A 21,300-nucleotide genomic window follows, 5' to 3' on the forward strand; every position below is an offset into this window, starting at 1 on the left:
CCCCCCACCCCCATCCCCGTCTGTGATAGAGGGTCTGGGCCCGAAACGTCAGCTTTTGTGCTCCTGAGATGCTGCTTGGCCTGCTGTGTTCATCCAGCTCCACACTTTGTTAAACTGGATTCTCCAGCATCTGCATTTCCCATTATCTCTCCCCCCCCGCTCCTCCCCCCCCCCCCACCCCGACCACCCCCTCCTCATCCTCCCTTACCCTCTCCCTCCCCCTTCTCCTCCTCCTCCTCCACCTCCTCCTCCTCTTCCTCCACTCCACCCACCCTCCTCCTCCTCCCCTCCCCCCACCATCCTCCCCCCTCACCCCCACACTCTTCCACCCCCTCCTTCCCCCCCGACCCTCTTCCTCCTTCTTCCCGCCCCACCCCCCTCCTCCTTCTTCCCGCCCCACCCCCCTCTCCTTCTTCCCGCCCCACCCCCTCCTCCTTCTTCCCGCCCCACCCTTCTCCTTCGCCCCCAACCCCCCCATCTTGGACCATACCCTTCCTCCTACTCCTCGTTTCCCCCACCCTCCTGCTCCACCTCCTATTCCCCCCACCCTCCGCCACCCCCCGCTCCTCACAGCCACTTGCCCCCTCCGTGTTCACCCGCGCACAGCCACTTGACCCTGCAGTACTTAGCAACTGACAGCAACTTGCCTCCTCTGTCATTACCCGTCCCCAGCCTCTGGCCACTGCTGTCCTGAAGCCCTCACAGCCTCTTGCCCCTGCAGTCCTCACGCGTCCACGGCGACTTGCCCTTTCCGTCCTGACTCGCTCACGGCGACTTGCGCCCTCTCTCCTGACGCACTCAGAGCCAGTTGCCCCCCCAGCCCTGACCCGCTCACTGGGACTGGCCCCCCAGCCCTGACCCGCTCACAGGGACTGGCCCCCGCAGCCCTGACCCGCTCACAGGGACTGGCCCCCGCAGCCCTGACCCGCTCACAGGGACTGGCCCCCGCAGCCCTGACCCGCTCACAGGGACTGGCCCCCGCAGCCCTGACCCGCTCACAGGGTCTGGCCCCCGCAGCCCTGACCCGCTCACAGGGACTGGCCCCCGCAGCCCTGACCCGCTCACAGGGACTGGCCCCCGCAGCCCTGACCCGCTCACAGGGACTGGCCCCCGCATCCCTGACCCGCTGACAGCTATTTGCCACCGCAGCCCTGAACTGCTCACAGGGTCTTGCCCCCGCACCCTGACCCGCTGACAGGCACTGTCCCCAGCAGCCCTGACCCGCTCCAGGGACTAGCCTTGACCCGCTGACAGCGACTTGCCCCTGCAGCCCTCTCCCGCTGACAGCGATGTGCCCCTGCAGCCCTGTCCCGCTGAGAGCGATTTGCCCCCTCAGTCCTGACCGGCTCACAGGTACCGGCCCCGCAGCCCTGTCCCGCTGACAGCGATTTACCCCCTCAGTCCTGACCGGCTCACAGGTACCAGCCCCCGCAGCCCTGACCCGCTCACAGCGATTTGCCCCCTGCAGTCCTGTCCCGCTAACAGGGACTCCCCCCCGCATCCCTGACCCGCTCACACGGACTGGCCCCCTGCAGTCCTGACCCGCTCACAGGGACTGGCCCCCTGCAGCCCTGTCCTGCTCACAGCGATTTGCCCCTGCAGCTCTGACCCGCTCACAGGGACTGGCCCCCTGCAATCCTGTCCTGCTCACAGCGATTTGCCCCTGCAGCCCTGACCCGCTCACAGGGACTGGCCCCCTGCAGTCCTGTCCTGCTCACAGCGATTTGCCCCTGCAGCCCTGACCCGCTCACAGGGACTGGCCCCGCAGCCCTGAGCCGCTCACAGCGATTTGCCCCCTGCAGTGCTGTCGCGCTCACACGGCCTGGCCCCCGCAGCCCTGACCCACTCACAGGGACACCCCCCGCAGCCCTGACCTGCTCACAGGGACTGGCCCCCGCAGCCCTGACCCGCTCACAGGGACTGCCCCCGCAGCCCTGACCCGCTCACAGGGACTGGCCCCCGCAGCCCTGACCCGCTCACAGGGACTGGCCCCCGCAGCCCTGACCCGCTCACAGGGACTGGCCCCCGCAGCCCTGACCCGCTCACAGGGACTGGCCCCCGCAGCCCTGACCCGCTCACAGGGACTGGCCCCCGCAGCCCTGACCCGCTCACAGGGACTGGCCCCCGCAGCCCTGACCCGCTCACAGGGACTGGCCCCCGCAGCCCTGACCCGCTCACAGGGACTGGCCCCCGCAGCCCTGACCCGCTCACAGGGACTGGCCCCCGCAGTCCTGACCCGCTCACAGGGACTGGCCCCCTCAGCCCTGTCCCGCTGACAGCAACTTGCCCCCGCAGCCCTGTCCCGCTCACAGGGACTGGCCCCCGCAGCCCTGACCCGCTCACAGGGACTGGCCCCCTCAGCCCTGTCCCGCTGTCAGCAACTTGCCCCCGCAGCCCTGTCCCGCTGACAGCGATTTGCCCCCTCAGTCCTGACCGGCTCACAGGTACCGCCCCCTGCAGCCATGTCGCGCTGACAGGGACTGGCCCCCCGCAGCCCTGTCCCGCTCACGGGGACTTGCCCCCTCAGTCCTGACCCGCTCACGGGGTCTGGCCCCCACAGCCCTGTCCCGCTCACCGCGATTTGCCCCCTGCAGTCCTGTCGCGCTCACAGCAACTTGGCCCCCGCAGCCCTGACCCGCTCGCAGCGACTTGCCCCCTGCAGCCCTGTCGTGCTCACTGCGGCTGGCTCCCCGCAGCCCAGTCCTGCTGACAGCAACTTGCCCCTCCTTCCTGATCTGCTCACAGGCACTTGTCCCCTCTGTCGTAACCCGCTCACAACGACTTGTCCCCTCTGTCCTGTCCCGCTCACAGCGTCTTGCCTCCCATTCCTCTTGCACAGGTCACCCCTTGCTCAGAAACGGTCCCAATTATCCATGAGCCGGAAACCCTGCCCCCTGTGCCAGCTCCTTAACCATGCATTCATCTCACCTATCTTTCTATGACAACTCTCTAACATGTGGCACACGTGGCAACCCATAAATTATTACCCTCTGGGTCCTGCCTTTCAACCTCTTTGCTACCTCCTTGTCCATAGTCCGCAGGATGTCTTCCCTCTTTCTGCCTATGTCATTGGTACCAACGTGCACGGTGGCCTTTGGCTGCTCACCCTCCACCTTAAGAATTTGTTGCAACCACTCAGAGATGTCCTTGACCTTGGCACCAGGGAAGCAACACACAGCCCTGGTGTCTCAAATGTGGCGACAGAATCTATGCCCCCAATGAATGAGTCTCCAACCACGCTCGCTCACTTGGATTTGCCTGACCCTGTCCCACAGCAGGGTGGTTTGTACCATGGACCTGGCTACTGCTGGTTCTATAACTGACCCAGTTTAGTTTTAGATCAGTGTTAACCTTGGTTTAGTGGATAGCCAAGCACCTCAGTAGTCTACAATACAGGAGAAATACATTCTTAAGCTCACGGATTCTGTGACAGTCAAGGACAAGCACTGAATTGTTCTAACCTGATTTCCAACACCTGGCCCGTAACCTTGCATGGCTTGCATAGCACTTGCACATTTAAAAATAAATGTAAGGATGAAGTGAGTGTAAGGACATGGAATTTTTTTGATATGGTCATATTCTCTCTTGTTGGAGCTAATTGCTGCTTAGCACTTGTATGGTGCAAATGTAACTTATCCTTCATCAGGCCAAGCCTGATCGTTGTCCAAGTCTCACTGTATTTTCTCATCGTTGACTTCACTGTTGGGTCTAACCAACATTTTGTACATACCCTGCCTATTCTGAAACTCTTATCACTGAATATTAAGTCTAATAAAGACAAGTATCCAATGTGCCTTCCAAACCACTTCAACGACCTCGTCCATTACATTGGGGGATCACAGGCATACACATCAAGATCCTGAGATCCCTCTGATCATTGGTGCTTGTGAGGTCCCTATGATTCATCATGGGCTCCAAAATCTGTTTGTGCTGTGTCACCTAATCCTTATCCCATTTGTCCTGACATGAAATAATGTTCTCAAACGCTTCTCAAAAATTCTTCCCAATCCTACTTTTTGTAATCATGATACAAGTGAGCATAAAATTTGGAACATGACAGCAACAGGAATGTGCCCTTTCGCCCACCATGTTGGGCCAAACATGACAACAAATGAAATAATCCTTTCTGCCTGTCCTTGATCCATAGTCCTCCATTCCTTGCATATTCGTGCACTTAACTAAAAGACCCTTTTAAATGCTTTCATCGTATCTGCATCCACGACCACCCCGGGCAATGTATTCCACACTTTTAACATGCTCAGTGTGAAATATTTGCCCCTCACATCTCTTTTGAACTTACCCCCCCTCTCAGCTTAAATGCATGCCCCCTAATAGTGGACACTTCAACTCCGGGGGAGAAATTTTCTGACCGTTAGCTGTATTTATGTATCTCCTAGTTTTATAGACTTCTATCAAGCCTGCCCTCAGCTTCTACTGCCCCAGAGAAAACGAAGAGTTTTTCCAGCTCCTCCTCCTCGTTCATACCCTCCAATCCAGTCAGCATGCTGGTAAATCTCTTCTGCACCCTGTCCAAAGCCTGCACATCCTTAGTGTAATGTGGCGGCCAGAATTGAATGCAATACTCTGTGTGGTCTCAACAAAGTCTTGTAAAGCTGCAATGTGACATCCTGACTCTTGCACTGAGTTTCCCTCAGCATAAAGGCAAGCATGCGATATGCCTTCTTGACCACCCTATCTACTTGTGTGGCTACTATCAGGGAGTTATGATCTAGGACCCCAAGATCCCTCTGGACTTCACTGCTGTTTGGGGTCCTGCCATTAACTGTGTATCCCTTTCCTTAACACTTGGTCTCCTAAAATGCAATACCTCATGCCTGCCCAGATTAAACTCCATCGGCCATTTCTCCACTCAAGTTTGCAATTGGTCTGTATCTTGCTGTGTCCTTTGACAACCTTCCATGCTGTCCACAAGTCCATTGGTCCTCATATCATCTGCAAACTTACTCATCCCCCGTCTACATTTGCCACCAAGTCATTTACATATATCACAAACAGCAGAAGTCACATCGTTGCGGAACACCACTCGTCACTGAGCTGCAGCCAGAAAAACAGCTTTCCACCATTGAGACGGCAAGTACTGTAGATGCTGGAATCCGAGTTAACCAAGTGTGGAGCTGGAGGAACGCAGCAGGTCAGGCAGCATCAGAGGAACAGGAAAGCTGACATTGTTGATGCTGCCTGGCCTGCTGTGTTCCTCCAGCCCTACACTGTGTTATCTTTGTTAGCCTTCCACCGCTACCGTCTGCCTTATATGGGCAGGCCAAGTCACCATGGATCTCATGGATCCTAATCTTCTGGATGAGCATACCATGAGGAACCTTGTTGAAAACGTTTGTAAAATCCATGTATATGTTATCAACTGTTGTACCCGAATTGATCACCCTTGTCACCTCCGTGAAAACTTCAACTGACTTGGTAAGACATAACCTGCCCTGCATAATGCCATGCTGGCTGTCCCTTATTAGCCCATACTTTTGAGACATGAGACACTCACCAGTCTGTAGTTTCCTGGAAAGTCCCTGTTTTCCTGCTTGAACAGAGGAACGACTTTATCCACTCACCAGTCTCCGCAACCCCTCCAGTGCCTGGCAAGGATATCAGATCCTATTGAAAGTAGTGTGTTGATGCATTTGTGTCATGATTGTGTTTTGTTTGAGCCCTAACATTGAAAGCAGTGTAAGAATGCCTTTGTGCAGCAGGCGAGGTGTGATGAGACTGAGCCTTGATACAATTGCAAGATGTTGAAAATTTGCCATTATTTATGAAAACAGTGATAAATTTCCATGATCAACATTTCTGTTACACTGCAATGATTATCCCGTGGCATGTAAAATCAGAAAGATACGATAAAATGAGACTGGGTCATATGCAGGGAGAATGTTTGCCTTTCATGTCTATAGAAGTAGTGAAATATTTCCATGAATCTAAGAGTCACTTTTCCGTTCATTGAAGGACACAATCATCGCCTTGGAAGCTTCATCACGATACTACTTTGCATTTCTGAAGAGGGAAGAAGAAATCAATATGCAAATTCAATTCCATGGTTTTGGAAGTCCCATTGAGAACACGATTCATTTGCGCCGGCATAATGCTCTGACCGAGAAAGAATTGAAGGTGAGTTTGTAGTTTGGAAGATCGCAGCAATTTATGCATCAACTTCTTCATCGATAACGTTCCATTGCTTTCAAACTGCATTTTCCTCTCTGCAAGATAATAACTGTTAGAACAAGCAACAGTATCGGTAGATGGTCTTCGGGGAATGCAATGTTACAAAACCCGATCCATTCAACAACATATTTCAGATATGTCAACAAATGAAATATTCCAGCACAGGATAAAACAAGGAAGATGAGAGTGAGGAGGCAATAGTTCTGATGACAAAAGAACAGAAATTTACCTTTCTCCATTCGAGCAAAAAAGCAGGCACACAAATAAATAATCATCTAACAATGCACGTGTGCAACGGAGGCTACAGGGGGACTAAAAATGTCAATTTGTTGTCATGCGTATTGCAGAAAGGGTGAGTGAAACAGATTCTGTGGTAAATTTGAAGAAATACAGATGATGCATCTCAGGATGTTGGAGGAAGAACATTTATGGACTGAGGCAAATTGTATTGCCCTTTTCAGGAGTTATTAGGTTCATAATGAATTGAAAGACTTCTTGCTGTGCTGAAAGCTTTAGTTTAGTTGCAGCTGGATGACAATTTCTGTTCCTGGTAGTATTTAGCAAACTGTTAAAAGTGAATGTCACTGCACAGAATTCCAAACATGACTCCAATCAGGACAGAAAATATCCAAGGGCTATGATGCGCTGTATCCTCTCATGTTGAACATCGCAGCTACGGATACAATGGAGGCACTGATGATAATCTTCCAAGAATCCTTAGATTGTGGAAAATTCTCAGAGGATTGAAAGATTGTGAACATAACACCATTATCACAAAGATACTTCGACAAAATAGTAAGCAAGTATTGCCAATTTAGGTCAACCTGGGTAGATGTTCATGCCGGCAATGAAAGATGAAATAACAGGGTACTGAGTGTGCTATAACATCCTACAGAGTTAACATCCTTTCATAAAGGGGAAATAATACTTGACAAACTTGCTACAGTGCTTTGAGAAGGAAACAAACATTACTGATGAAGGACCACCAGTTGGTGTAGTACATTGAGATTTCAACAAAGCATTTGATAAGGTACAGCTCAAAAGGTGTCTCAAAATAAAAGAGCCCGTGTGTTCAAGGGTAGTATGCTCGGATGGACAGAGGACTGCATCGTAAATAGAAGTAGAGTCGTAGCAGCAGGATGGTAACTTACAAGTCATGTACGGCCACAGAGCGAGTGCTGCGGAGGCCGAACACCTCATGTTGACTGGGTTGATTTCGGAAATGGCGGAGGGGATTGCTATGCTTAGGAAAGTTGGGCTACATTCATTGGAGTTTATAAGATTATAAAAAAACTTATTTTTTCGACATTTAAGATTCTTAACAGGCTTGATAGTGTATATCCGTAGAGATTACTCCCATTTGTGAAAGATTTTACGACCAGAGGCCACATTTTCAAATTGGTTGCCTACTAATTCAGGGAAGAATGACTTCTTTCAGGTTGTCACAATTTATTGAACACTTCAACCAAGAGTTCAGGCAGACCCTCTAATAAGAGACACCTCCTCTGTATTAATTCTCTAGATTTGACAGAAGATCAGCCCTGTGAGAGGGTCAGTACTGAGGTATTGAAGCTTTGTCAGAAGGCGAATAATGAGTGCGGGCACTGAAGAAGTGCCTCATTGACAGGGGTTCAGTCCTGATCCCTGTGAGAGTTCATCATTGTCAGGTGGTCAATACTGAGACAATGCTTCCTTGTCAAAGGATCAGCACTAAAGATCTGCCACACATTTTTCGTGTCAGTATTGAGGAAATGCAGCAATATGAGAGGGTCTGAACTGTGGGAGTGCATTATTGTCAGAAGGTCAAGACTGAGGCAGCACCTCATTCTAAGGTGAGGCAATGCCATACAAACAGAAGGTCAGTCCTGAGATATTGCGACTGTGAGAGTGTCAGAAATAAAGGTGCCTCCTTGTCAGATGGTCAGAACTGAGGGATTGAAGCATTGTCTGAGCTTCAATACTGAGGCCTTGCTTCGTTGTCAAAGGGTCAAATCTGTGGGAGTGCGATATTGTCAGAGGATCAATGCTGAGGCAGTGCCTCATAATAATGGTGTGTTTTTGATGACAGCGTGCATCGAAGTGGTTCTTTCGTGATTCTATCAAGTGCAGTTCAAGGAATGCTTGCCAATTTTCTGAAAGATGAACATTTATTGAGGAAATAAAAGATGGAGAAAGAGTAATTAAAAAGAATAACAAGTAGAGAGTAAAAAAGAATAAGCCTCATGTTCTTGTGGCCGTGTGGGACCCCTCGATCAATGGCTGGCCTGGAGGCTGAGGTTGTTCCTGGCACCGTTCGCGGTCTCATTCCGAGATGACGTCCAGTGCTGAGGAACAAAATGCTCCCTCTGCTCCGGTGTAACAAACGACTTGGCAAAGAAAAAAACCAGTTACAGAAATAAAATTAACTGTAAAACAGGAATGCTGACAGGACTCATTCAAAGTCAACCATTTCTCAAATATCAAGAAATGTTACCCTTCAGCCCATCCTATTCGTGGGGTTGGAACTGCTAGTACCACACGAATGCAGCATCACGACTGAGGCAATGCAGCACTGTGCGAGGGTCAGTATTAATGGTCAGTTTTGAGGCAGTGCCTTGATGTTATGGAGTCAGAACATTATTGCCACATGTTCAATACAGACAGTGTGTTGACCCTCTGTCAATGCTTCAATGCCTCAGTGCCTACCCTCTGATAATGAATCACTCCAACAGTTCTGACCCTATCTTGCAAGACCTCAGTATGACCTTTCTGACCCTATTACAGTGGGCCACTGCTGCAGTATTGACCATCTGATAATGACGCAATACCTTAGTTCTGACCCTCTGACAGTTGAGCAACACCTCAGTCTGCACCCTTTCATCATTCGGCACTTGCTCAATTATGAGCCCTTTGTGAGTTAGTTGTGAGGCAAGACTTCATTGCTGCAGTGTCAGTGCTGAGAGCGGGCCTTTTTATTAGCTCATCAGTACCTAAGGTACTGGCTAATTGTCAGCAGGTCAGTTCTGAGGCAGCGTCTCTTTGCCCGAACCCTGACTCTAAACCCAGCCTCAGCCCTAAACCCATACAAACGCTCGCCTCGGGCTAACCCTCACCTCAGCATTAACCCTAACCCTGACCCTATCCTCAGCGTAAACCCTCCCTACCCTCAGCCCTAATGCTGATCCTCAGACCGAACATCTAGTCTCAGCCCTAAAGTGAGCCTCAGCCCTACCACTAGCTATGGCTTCAGCCCTAAAATGAACCGTAACACACAGCCCCAATTAACGCTTAGCCTCAACCCCAACCCTCGCCTAAGCTCCAAGTCTAACCTCAGCCCTAACCTAACCCCCAATACTTGCCTGCCAGAGAGTTAGTACTGAGGAAGTGCTTTAGTTTCAGAGATTTAGTCCTGTGAATGCGCTTCGTTTTCAGAGTGACCATCTGAAACAGCGTCTCATTGAAATGGGGTCAGAATTGCTGGAATGCTACATGGAATGGTGACAGATTGTAGGACTGTCAGTGGGTCAGATCTGAGGTAGTGCATCAACGGTGGATGGTCAGTTTTGAGGGAGTTCAGAGGATCAACAAAGAGGGAATGCCTCAATGCAATGGCGACAGAACTGAGAGAGGGCCACAGGATTAGAGATATGCCACATGATTCGAGATGGTAGGAAGTGCCTCATTGTCGGCAGGTCCGTTTTGTGGCCGGTCGCCATAGCTGGAGAGTCAGTTCTGAGGCAGTGTGTCTTTGTCAGAGGGTCTGTACTGAAGCAGTGCCTCATTATTCGAGAGCGTTTGGTGTGAGGCAGTATCTGATTGGTGCAAGGTCAGCCCTAAGGGAGTGCCTCTTTGTCAGAGGGTCAATACTGAGTTAGCGACTCATTGTGAGGAGTTCAGAATTGAGGGACTGCCACGTGATGAGAGGGTCAAAACGGAGGGAGTGTGGCTGTATCTGACAGTCCGAAGGGAGCGCCATTGTTAGAAGGTCAGTTCTGAGAAACTGCCTCCGTGGAATGGCATCAGCATTGAAGCTAATCACGTGACGAGCCGATAAAAACTGAGTTATTGCAGTAGCATCAGAGGGCCAGATCTGTAGGAGTGCATTATTTTCAGAGGTGAATACTGAGGCACAGCCTCAGTGTAAGGGGGTCAAAATTAAGGGAGTGCCACACAATTACAGGGCAGTCCGGAAGTATTACAGCACTGTGTGCGGCGCAGAATCGATGGAGTGCATCATTGTTCTCCAGCCACAAGTGAGGCAGCGCCTCATTGTAATGGATCAGAATAGGGTCAGCACTGAGAGTCAGGACAGAGGTAGTGCAGAACTGTGGAGGTGTCAGAACTGAGGGAGAGCACCATTGTCAGCTGGTCAAAAGTGCACCATTGTCGTAAGATCAGAACTGAGGGTGTGCCGCACAATGAGAGGGTCAATATAGAGGAAGTGACTCTTTGTCAGTGTTAATACTGAAGTATGACCTCATCTTGAGGGGATCAGGCTTCAGAGAATGCATTGTTGTCAGAGGGTCGGCACTGCAGCAGGGCTATGTTGTCAGGGGGTCAGAATTGAAGGAGTGCCACCCATTTTAGAAGGTCAGTACAGAGGTCATCGAGCACTGTCAGAGGTAAGTCCTGATGGAGTGCCTCATTGTCATTGGATCAGTTTTCAGGCAGTACCTCTTTGGCAGAGCGTCAGTACTGACGCGGTGCCTGATTGTAATGGGATCAGAATTCAAGGAGTGCCACTGCCTCACTGAGGTACTGCAGCTGTATCAGCGGGTCAGTGGCCTATTGTCAGAGGGTCTGTTTGAGCCAGTGCCTGCTTGGCAGAGTGTCAGCAATTAGGGAGTTTGCCTTTATCAGAGGGTCAGAACTTAGAGAGTGCATTTGTAGCAGAGTGTCAATACTCAGCCTTGTCCGCCCAAGTCCAACACCAGCACCTCCACATCATCCGCCCACCCTGAGGACTGACCCTCCACCAATGAGCTACAGCCTCACACTGGACTGACCAACAATGAGACACTATCCCTCCAGACCCCCTGACAAAGAAGCAGTGCCTCAGCACTGACCGTCAGGCAAGGAAGGCTCTCTGTCAGTACTGACCCTCTCACAAGGAGACACTGCCTCAGATCATGACCCTCTGACAATAATGCACGCCCACAGTTCAGATTCTCTGACGCTGTTGCAGTACCTCAGTACTGAGTCTCTGTTAGTGTGGCACTGCTTCAATTCTGACCCTTCTATAATGAGACACTGCCTCAGTATCGACAGTCTGACAATAGTTCACTCCCACTATTCTGATGCTCTGACAGTGCTGCTATACCTCAGTACTCACTAATTAACAATGAGGGTGAGCGTGAGAGGGTGGCGAGGGTTAGGGTTTGGGTTAGGACCAAGGCTAGGGGTTAGGTGTGAGGATTGGACGAGGTTTTGGATGAGGGGAGAGTTAGGGTGAGGGATGAGACTTGTGTTAGGGCTACTAATGAGGTTAAATTTGGAGTTCGGGGTAGGACTCGGGAGAGGTTTTGGGTTAAGGCTGAGGTTAGGCTTAGGGCTGAGTCTATGGTTAGGGTTAGAGCTCAGACAACATTTAGGTTTGGGGCTGAGGCTTCTGCTTATGTTGAGGGTGAGTGTTCGGCCTGAGGCTAGGCTTAGGCCTGAAGCCGCGGTTAGGTTTGGGGTTGGACTGATTAGACCCACTCTGACCCATTACAATGAGGTACTACCACAGAACTGACTCTCCGTCGATAAAGAACATGAGATGCTGTCAGCTTGTCCAATCAGAGGTCCAATATTAAGGAAATAGTGCACTGTTGGAGGGTTGATAAATATAATATAATATAACGGGAGTGCTGCACTGTCAGAGGGTTAATGACGTGGGAGTGCTGAAATAGCGCAGAATCAGACCTGAGAGAGTGCTGCACGTTCAGAGAGTTAGTACTGAGGGAGTGCTATAATGTCAGAGGATTGATATCAAGGGGCACCGGCGAAGGATCAGTAGCGCAGTACTGTCCGAAGGCCAATATTGAGAGAGTTCTGCTGCGTCAGTGGGGGTCAATATTACAGAATTGCGACACTATCAGTGTATCAATGTCAGACGGTCAGTTCTGATGGAGGGCTACGCTGTTGGAGGGTCAATATTGAGTGTGTGCGCGACACTCGGATGATCACTTTGTTGGAGTTCTGCACTGTAACAGAGTGCCACACTGGCAGCGGGTTAATATTAAGGGAGTGCTGCACTGTCAGAGGGTTAAAGATGAGGGAGGGCTTCTCTTTGTTGGGGTGGGTATGAAAGAGAACCTCCCGTTCAGGGATCAATATTAATGTTGTAGAGTCAGTGGAGAGGCATTGCTGCACTGTGGAGGGTCAATAAGAAGCATGTAGCTCCACTGGCAAGGTGCCAATGATGACAGAATGCTGCACTGCCAGAGGATCAGCAATGAGGAAAAACTGTATTGTCAGAGTGTCTTCGTCAAGAAAGTGCCACTCTGTCGGAAGGCCAATATTAAGGGAGTGCTGCACTGTCACAGGATCAATATTAGGGGTGTGCTGCACGAACAGAGGGTCAGTGTTGATTGAATGCTTGACTGTTGCAGAGCCAGGACTGAGGGAATCCTGCATCGTTACGGTGTCATCGTTGAGGGAGTGCTGCACTGTTGAAGGGCCGATAGTAAGGGAGTGTGACACTGTCAGAGTGTCATTACCAAAGGTGGGCTACAGTATCAAAGGGTGAGTAATGAGGGAATGCTGCGCTGTCGGAGGGTCAGCACTGAGGTGGGCTGTACTGTCAGATCGTCAATATAAATAATAATGTTAGGGGAGTGCTGCATTGTGAGTTGGTCCATATTAAGGGAACGCTGAAACTGTCAGTGATGCTCAGGGTGTGCAACACTGTCAGAGGGAGTGATGTACTCTGAGTGTCAGCACGGAGGCTGACCTTCACTGTAATTGTGTCAGAATTAAAAGAACGGTCAGAGGATATAAACTGAGGCATTTCAGAGCCATCAGAAGGTCGAAACTGAGGTGTTTCAGATCAGTTTGTGGGTGCCTCATTTTAATGTGGTCAGACTTGAGCAAGTGCTTCATTGTCAGAGGCTCAGAACCAAGTGAGTGCCTCGTTATCAGACACTGTCCTAAAGAGGGCCTTGTTGTTCGTGGCTGTGTTGTAAGGCAATTCCTCATTGCTGCAGGATCAGCCTTGAGAGTGTGCCAGTCTGGAAGGAGTGCCTAAAAAGTGAGGGAGTGCGACACAATTAGAGATTCAGCGCTGAGTAAGTGCCTCATTGTCACAGAGTTAGTTCTGAGGCAGGGTCACATTGCCTTAGGGTCAATTCTGAGGGTGTATGAGGAGCAGACTGTAAATACTGAGTCAGTACCTCAGTGCATTGGATTCAGAGTTGATGGAGTACAAGATGATTAGAAGTTCAGTCCTGAAGTCTTGCAGCTCTGTCAGAGGGTCAGAACTGAGGGGGCAGTGCTTTACTGTCAGCGGATCAGTTCTGCGGCAGTACCTCATTGCTGGAGGGTCAGATGTGGACGAGTGTCACATTGTCAGAAGGCCAGTTCTGAATAAGTGACTTTTTGTCAGAAGGCCAATACTCAGTCAGTGGCTCATTTTGAGCAGATCAGAATTGAGGGTTTGCAACACTTTTCGAGATTCAGTCTGGAGACATTACTGCTACACGCCTGAATTGAGGGAGTGCTGCAAGATTGGAGGGTGAAAATAAACCTGAAAACAGTGACCCCTTTCAATAACCTGTAAAACACAGGGATCACTGTAAATAATCCCTAAAACGCAGAGGCCTTTGTCGGAGTGCCTCAGTGTAATGTTTTCAGAATTGAGGGAGTGCCACGTGATTACAGATTCACTGCTGATGGAGTAGCTCATTGTCACAGGGTCAGTTCTGAGGCAGGGCTGCTTTGCTGGAGGGTCACTTCTGAGTGAGTGTATTAGTATCAGCCCCATGTTGTAGGGACTGTACTTTTCCAGGAAGACAGTTAGAATAATCTTTAATTATAAACTAATCTGAAATACTGTTTGACTTGTTAAGGTTACAATACATCCTGAGTCACCTACAGAATACGCACTTGCTCTCCCTGTGTCTCTCGGTAAGCAAAGGTAGTTTCTTTCAGACTACTCTCGGAAATAAAGTGCTGCGCTGGTGGTCAGTATTGAAGGAATGCTCCATTGTTGGAGGATCAGTACTGAGGGAGTGCTGGTCTGTCACAGGGCCAAGATTATGGGTGTGCTGTGCTTTCAGAAGGTCACAAGCAAACAAGCACTGCCAGACATAAAAAACAAAAGAACTGCGGATGCTGTAAGTCGGGAACAAAAAGAAAGTTGCCGGAAAATCTCAGCAGGCCTGGCAGCATCTGTGCAGGAGAAAACAGATTCAACGTTTCGAGTCCATTGACCCTTCCTCAGAACAGTTCTGAGGAAGGGTCACTGGACCCGAAATGTTAGCTCTGTTTTTGCCTCCACAGATGCTGCCAGACCTGCTGAGCTTTTCCAGCACTGCCAGACAACTGACGCTCTGATTGTGAAACACTCCCTCAGTACTGACCCTCCAACACTGCGTACTCTCTGATGACTGATTCTCTGACGGTGCATCTCTGCCACAGTATTAACCCTCCGTCATACTGGTATTCTCTCAGCAATAACACTCTGAGAATGCCATGCTCCCTTACCATTGACACTCTGGCCGTGGGACACCACTTCAAATTTAACCCTTCAGCAGTGCAGCACACACTCATCATTGCCTCTCTGATATTGCAGTGCTGCCTTCATACTGACCCTTTCACAGTGCAGGACACAGTAATATTGAACATCTTCAAGTGCCGCTCTCCCTCAGTGCTGACCCCCCTCTCATTTCTGACCCATTCAGTGTAGCATACCCTTTATTCTGAACCCCTCAGTGCAGCACTCCCTCAACGCTGACCTGCTTCAGTGCTGACCCCCTTCAGTCCTGATCCCCCTCAGAACAGCACTCCCGCAGTGCTGACCCCACACTGTGCTGCACTCCCTCAGAGCTCACCCACTTATTGCTGACGACCCCCTCACTTCAGCACTCCCTGATCACCTGGTCGTGCATCACTCCCTTTCTCCGACCCCTCGGACGGTGCAGCACTACGTCAGCGCTGACCCGCCAACAAGATCCATGTCAGAGAGATGTTCTCCCATCACATTGACCCTCTGAGACTGGAGCATTTACTAATGTTGGCCCTCTCACAGTGAAGCACTCCGTTTAGTCCCTCTGACAGGCCGCATGCCTTTTATTACAGGTCTTTTCACAACGCACTGCCCCGTCATCATTGATTCTCTGACAGTGCAGCCCTCTGTTAATATTGAATTTGTGACAGTGCACAACTCCATTAATATTTGCCCTCTGATAGTGCAGCCCTTCCTCAGTCCTGACTCTCTGACAATGCAGCAGTCCCCTAATTACTGTCAGAGGGTCGATACTGAGAGAATGCTGCACTGTCAGAGTCAGCTGCCCGCAGTCCTATCAGACATTCAGTATTGAAGGTATGGGAGAGGGTGAGTGTCAGTGAATTCTGCACTGCAACAGGGCCAACAGTGGTGTCCCATGGCCAGAGTGTCCATGGTAAGGAAGAACTGCAATGTCAATGTAACAGGGTCAGGTCTGAGGTCAGAATTGAGACAGGACTGCAGGATTAGAGAGTCAGTGTTGTGGCTGAGGAGCACTCTGAGGTCCAGTACTGAGGGAAAGCTTCATGATCAGTGGGTCAGTTCTGAAGCTGTGCTACTTTGTCAGAGGGCCATACTAATGCAGTGCCTCATTGTAATGGGATAAGAATTGAGGGAATGTCGCACATGCATCACTAGCTCATCATTGACTGTCTAACAGTGCAGCACACTCTTAGTATTGACCTTCCAACAGTGTAGAGCTTCCGCAGTGATGACACTGACCATGCAACACTCCCTCAGTACTGACTCTCCAACAACGCGGTGCTTCCTCAAGAATGACCCTCCGAGAGTGGAGCACACCCTTATTGTTGATCGTCAGATAGTGCGGTACTTCCTTCGTATTGGATCCCCCTCGGTGCAAACTCGCCCCTCGTTGCTGAAACCCCCTTCATGGAGCACTTCCCCAGTGCTGACACCATCCCAGTGCTGAGTACTCCTCAGTGCAGCACTCCCTCAGTGCTAACACCCCATCACTCCCTCAGTGCTGACCACCTCTCAATGCCAACCCGACCTCAGTGCAGCACTCCCTCAGTGTTGACCCTGCTCAGTGCAGCACTCTTTCGATGCTGTCCCTGCTCAGTGCAACACTCTCTCATTCTTTTCACCCACACCGCCCTCAGTGTCAACCCCACAATGAGGCACCGCATTAGTATGGCCCTCTGACAAAGTAGCACAGCCTCAGAACTGACCCATTGACAATGAATCTTTCCCTGTGTACTGACCCTCAGAGTACTACTGTACCACAGCACTGACACTCTAATCCTGTCGCACTGCCTTGATTCTGTCTCCTTGACAAGGAGTGCGGTATCAGAATTGAAAGTGGTCAGCACTGAGGGGGTACTGCACTGTGGGTTGTTAGCACTGAGGGGGAGCCAGCACAGTGGGAGAGCTGCACTAAGCGGGGATGTGCACTCAGTGGCCGGTCAACAATGAGGGAGTGCAGCACTGTAGTGGTTCAGCTTACGGGAGGTCAGCACTCGGGGTGGGGGGGTTCAGCACTGAGTGCAGCTCAGCACTGAATAGGGGTCAGGCCGGGGAGCTCTTTACTACGGGAGTGCTGCACTGAGGGAGGGCCAGTTTTCAGGGAGCACTGCACTGTCAGAGCGTCAATAAGAAGGGTCTGCTATGTTCTCATTGGGTCAATAATGAAGGAATTCTGCATTATCAGAGTGTTAAAATTCAGGGAATGCAACAATTTCAGAAAGATGATGTTGATGCGGTGGGGGGGGTGGGTGCGGTAGCATAAGGTGGTGATGGGAAAGTGGTAAGTCATGCGACACCACTGAAGGGTCAGCACTGAGAGAAAGTCACCCTCTCAGAGGGTCAATATTAAGGGAGAGCTTCACTGTCAGGAGGTCAATCTTCAGACAGTGTTCCAGGACTGAGGCTCAATATTAAGTGACTGCAATACTGTCAGAGGGTCAATGATGAGCACGTGCTGAAGTGTTGCAGAGTAAGTACTGAGGGAGTGCTGCATTGTCAGTGTCATCAATGAGTGAGCTCCACACTGTCGGAAGGCCAATTTTTAGCAAGTGCTGCACTGTCAGAGTGTCACTACTGAGGGAGAACTGCACTGTCAGAACAGTGAGTCATCACAGAGCACTGCACTGTCAGAGGGTCAATATTAATGGTATGCTACACAGAGTTGGGTTAGCAATGAGGGAGTGCTACACTGAGGGGAGTCAGTACAAAGGGAAACTGCCCTCTGAGAGGGTCAAGAGTAAGAGTGTGCCAGCGGGTCAGTGCTGGGGAATTACAGCACTGAGAGACGGTCAGCAGTCCCTCAAGTCCTGACTCTCTGACAGATTAGCCACTCCCAGAGATTCGGTATTCCCTCATAACTAGCCGCCTGGCAACAAGGTACAAACTCAGAACTGACCCTCTGGCCATTGTGCCCTCTCTCTGTTTTGACATTTTAAACATGAGGGTCTTCCCTTAATCATGGGGATTTTCAGCACTTCCTCAGTACTCCTGGCCCCCTGACAGTGTTGCACTACCTCAAACTGACCATATTAAAATGAGGCATCATCTCAATTTGATCCTTTGACAACGATGCACTCCCTCAGCACTGACCCTCTCACAACAAGGCACTCCATCAGTAGTGACCCTCTGCTGATAGTGCTGCAGGACCTCAGCACTGATCCTCCGATTGTGCGATTCCCTCAATTCTTATCCCATTACAATGAGGCACCGCATTCGTACGGCCCTCTGACAAAGTAGCACAGCCTCAGAAGTGATCCATTGACAATGAAGCTTTCCCTCGGTACTGACCCTCTGAGTGCTACTCGACCACAGCACTGACACTCTAATCCTGCGTAACTGTCTCAATTCTGACCTCAATCCTGACCCTCTGATTGTGAGGCACTCGGTTCTGACCCTGTTACATTGACATTGCAGTTCTTCCTCATTGTTGACCCTCTTGCAGTGCAGAATTCACTGACGCTCACGCACTCCCAATGCGGCATACCTTTAATACTGAACATCTGATAGGACTACAGGGAGCTGACTCTGACAGTGCAGCATTCTCTCAGTATTGACCCTCTGACAGTATTTCGGGGAGTGCTGCACTGTCAGAGAGTCAGAACTGAGGAAGAGCTGCACTGTCAATGGGCAAATATTCATGGATTGCTTGGGTCAATTTTAATGGAGTTGTGCAGTGTGACACATTCAGTATTAAGAGAGTACTGCACTGTCAGAGGGTCAATGATGGGAGAGTGCTGTGCTGTCGGACGGTGTGTACTGAAAGGGAGCCGCCCTGCCAGAGGGCCTATATTAAGGCAGTCAGCATTGTGAGAGGGTCGATATTTAGTGCATGCTCCTGTCTCAGAGGGTCAATTTGATGGGACAACATGCCTCTGAAACTAACTTGTTGGAGTGCTGCACCGCCTGAGGGTTCGTCTGAAGGGAGTGATGCCCTGTCAGATGATGAGCTTTCCCTCATCTTTGACCGTCTGACAGTGCAGCACTCCCATAATATTAACCCGCTACCAGTGTGGCACTTGCTTACAATTGAACTTCTGACAGTGCACAAGTCCAACAAAATGATCCTCTTGAGTGTCGCACACACTCAATATTGGCCCTCCAACAGTGCAGCACTCCCTCAGGACTGACTGTCTGACATTGATACGTGGATCGTGTAGCAATCCTGTAATATTGACCCACTGACACAGCAGAACTCCCTCAATATTGTTTTTCTGACAGTATTGCACTACTGATCCTTCGGCAGTGCCCCTTGATATCAATCTTTTCACATTAGACCACTCCCTCAGCACTAACTCTCTGAATGTGCAGCACTTCTCAGGACTGATTCTGTGATATTTCAGCACTCCCACATCATTAACCCTCTGACAGTGCAGCCCTCCCTTTATATCAACCCTCCAACAGTGCATTGTTTCCTTAATATTGGACCTCTGATTGTGTGATACTCCCTCAGTGCGAAACTCTGACAATACAGCACTCTCTCTGAAATAACTCTCTGATTAAACACTTCCTCTGTGCTAACCCTCTGAAAATGGAGCTTTCTCTCATTACTGACCCTTTGCAGTGCTGCACTGCCTCAGTACTCACTCACCACAAGTGCAGCACTCCATTAAGAGTGATCCTCTGACAGTGTGGCACTCCCCTAATATTGGTCCACTGACTGTGTGGCACTCCCTTTATACTGACCTGCTCGCGGTGCATCACTGCTCTAATATCAAACCTGCAGCTCTATCAGAGGGTCTGTCCTGAGCAAGTGCCCCATCGTCAGCATGTCAATTCTGAGGCCGTGCCTCTATATCAGTGAGTCAACATTGAGGTAGCTCCTGACGGTCAGAATTACCGGAGTGCCTCATAGTTAGAGGGTTATTAACTGAGGGACAGCCTCATGATCAGCGGGTCAGTCTTTACGGACTGCCTTATAGCCAGTGTGTCAGTTCTGAGGCAGTGCCCTCAATGTAACAGATTTAGAAATGGGGTAGGGGGCACATGATTAGAAGGTCAGTAGTAAGCTATTGGAACTTTGTCAGAGGGTCAGTACTCAGCGAGTGCCTCATTGACATCGGGTCCAGACAGAGGGTTTGCACTGAGGGAATGCTTCCTTTGTCAGAGATTCAGAACTGAGAAAGTGCCTCATTGTCAGAGGCTCATTCCTGAGGCAGTGCCTCATTGTCAGAGTGACATAATCAGATAGCACTCCCTCAATTCTAAACCTTAATACTGACCCTCTGACAATGAAGCACTGCCTCAGGACTGACCCTATGATAATGAAGTGTTCCTCAGGATTGAACCATTGACGATGTGACTCTCCATTCGTGTTGACCTTCTGATAATGGGGTTCTCCTGAAGTACTGACCCTCTGACGGTTGTGCACTGCCTCAGTACTGACCCTGTAAATATCTGCCACTCGGTCAATTCTGACCTCCTTACGATGAGGCATTACCTCAATACTGACTGGGGTGCAGGTCTCTGGCACAGAGTCTGTCGCTCTTGCAACGAAGGGAAGGGGGTATAGGAGGAGAGTGTTAGTCATTGGGGACTGAATAGTTAGAGGGACAGATAGAAGGCTTGTTTGGAACCGAAGAGACTCACGATTGGTGCGTTGCCTCCAGGTGCTAGGGTCCGTGTTGTCTCGGATAGTGTCTTTGGGGTCCTGAAGGGAGAGGGTGACCAGCCCCAAGCCATGGTCCACACAGGTACCAACGACATAGGTAGAAAGAGGGATAGGGACGTCAGGCAGGATTTCAGGGAGCTCCGCTGGAAGCTGAGAGCTCAAACAAACGGAGTGGTTATCTCTGGTTTGTTACCCGTGCCAAGTGATAGCGAGGCAAAGAACAGGGAGAGATTTCAGCTGAACACGTGGCTGCAGGGATGCTGCAGGTGGGAGGGCTTCAGGTACATGGACAATTGGGGCTCATTCTGGGGAAGGTGGGACCTCGACAAACAGGACGGTCTCCACTTGAACCAGAGGGGCACTAATATCCTGGGCGGGAAATTAGCTAGTGCTGTTCGGGTGGGTTTAAACTAGCTTAGCAAGGGGATGGGAAACTGGTGTAGTTTCAGTACACAGGAGAAAGAGAATAGAGAGGACATGGACAGGATCTCAGTGTCACAGGAGTGTGCTGGCAAACAGCAAGCTGAATTGAAGTGTGTCAACTTGACTGCCAGGAGTATCCGGAATAAGCGAGGTGAGCTTGCAGCATGGATAGGTACCTGGGGCTTCGATGTTGTGGCCATTACGGAGACATGGATAGAGCAGGGTCAGGAATGGATGTTGCAGGTTCCAGGGTTCAGATCTTTGAGTAAGATCAGGTAAGGTGGGAAAAGAGGGGGAGGTGTGGCTTTGTTTGTCGAGGACAGTATAATGGAGGCTGAAAAAACTTTTGAGGAGGACTGGTCGACTGAGGTGGGATGGGCTGATGTCAGAAATAGGAGAGGAGAGGCCTCAC

The 21,300-nt window shown here is 50.4% G+C and overlaps 1 protein-coding gene across 13 annotated transcripts in view; it reads left to right on the plus strand.

Moving 5' to 3' along the window:
* The window catches only part of LOC132207693 (utrophin-like), a 425,643-nt gene that overhangs the window by 287,622 nt on the left and 116,721 nt on the right, over positions 1–21,300 (plus strand). For 2 of the 13 annotated variants that reach the window (XR_009443709.1, XR_009443708.1), the window contains exon 7: positions 5,974–6,135. The exons of the other annotated variants lie outside the window; for them this stretch is intronic. The gene's annotated coding sequence lies outside the window, so the exon portion shown is untranslated. The remainder of the gene's footprint in view (positions 1–5,973; positions 6,136–21,300) is intronic. 13 annotated transcript variants of the gene reach the window in all.

The sequence above is a fragment of the Stegostoma tigrinum genome, unplaced genomic scaffold (genome assembly GCF_030684315.1).
Source record: "Stegostoma tigrinum isolate sSteTig4 unplaced genomic scaffold, sSteTig4.hap1 scaffold_124, whole genome shotgun sequence".
NCBI lineage: Eukaryota > Metazoa > Chordata > Chondrichthyes > Orectolobiformes > Stegostomatidae > Stegostoma > Stegostoma tigrinum.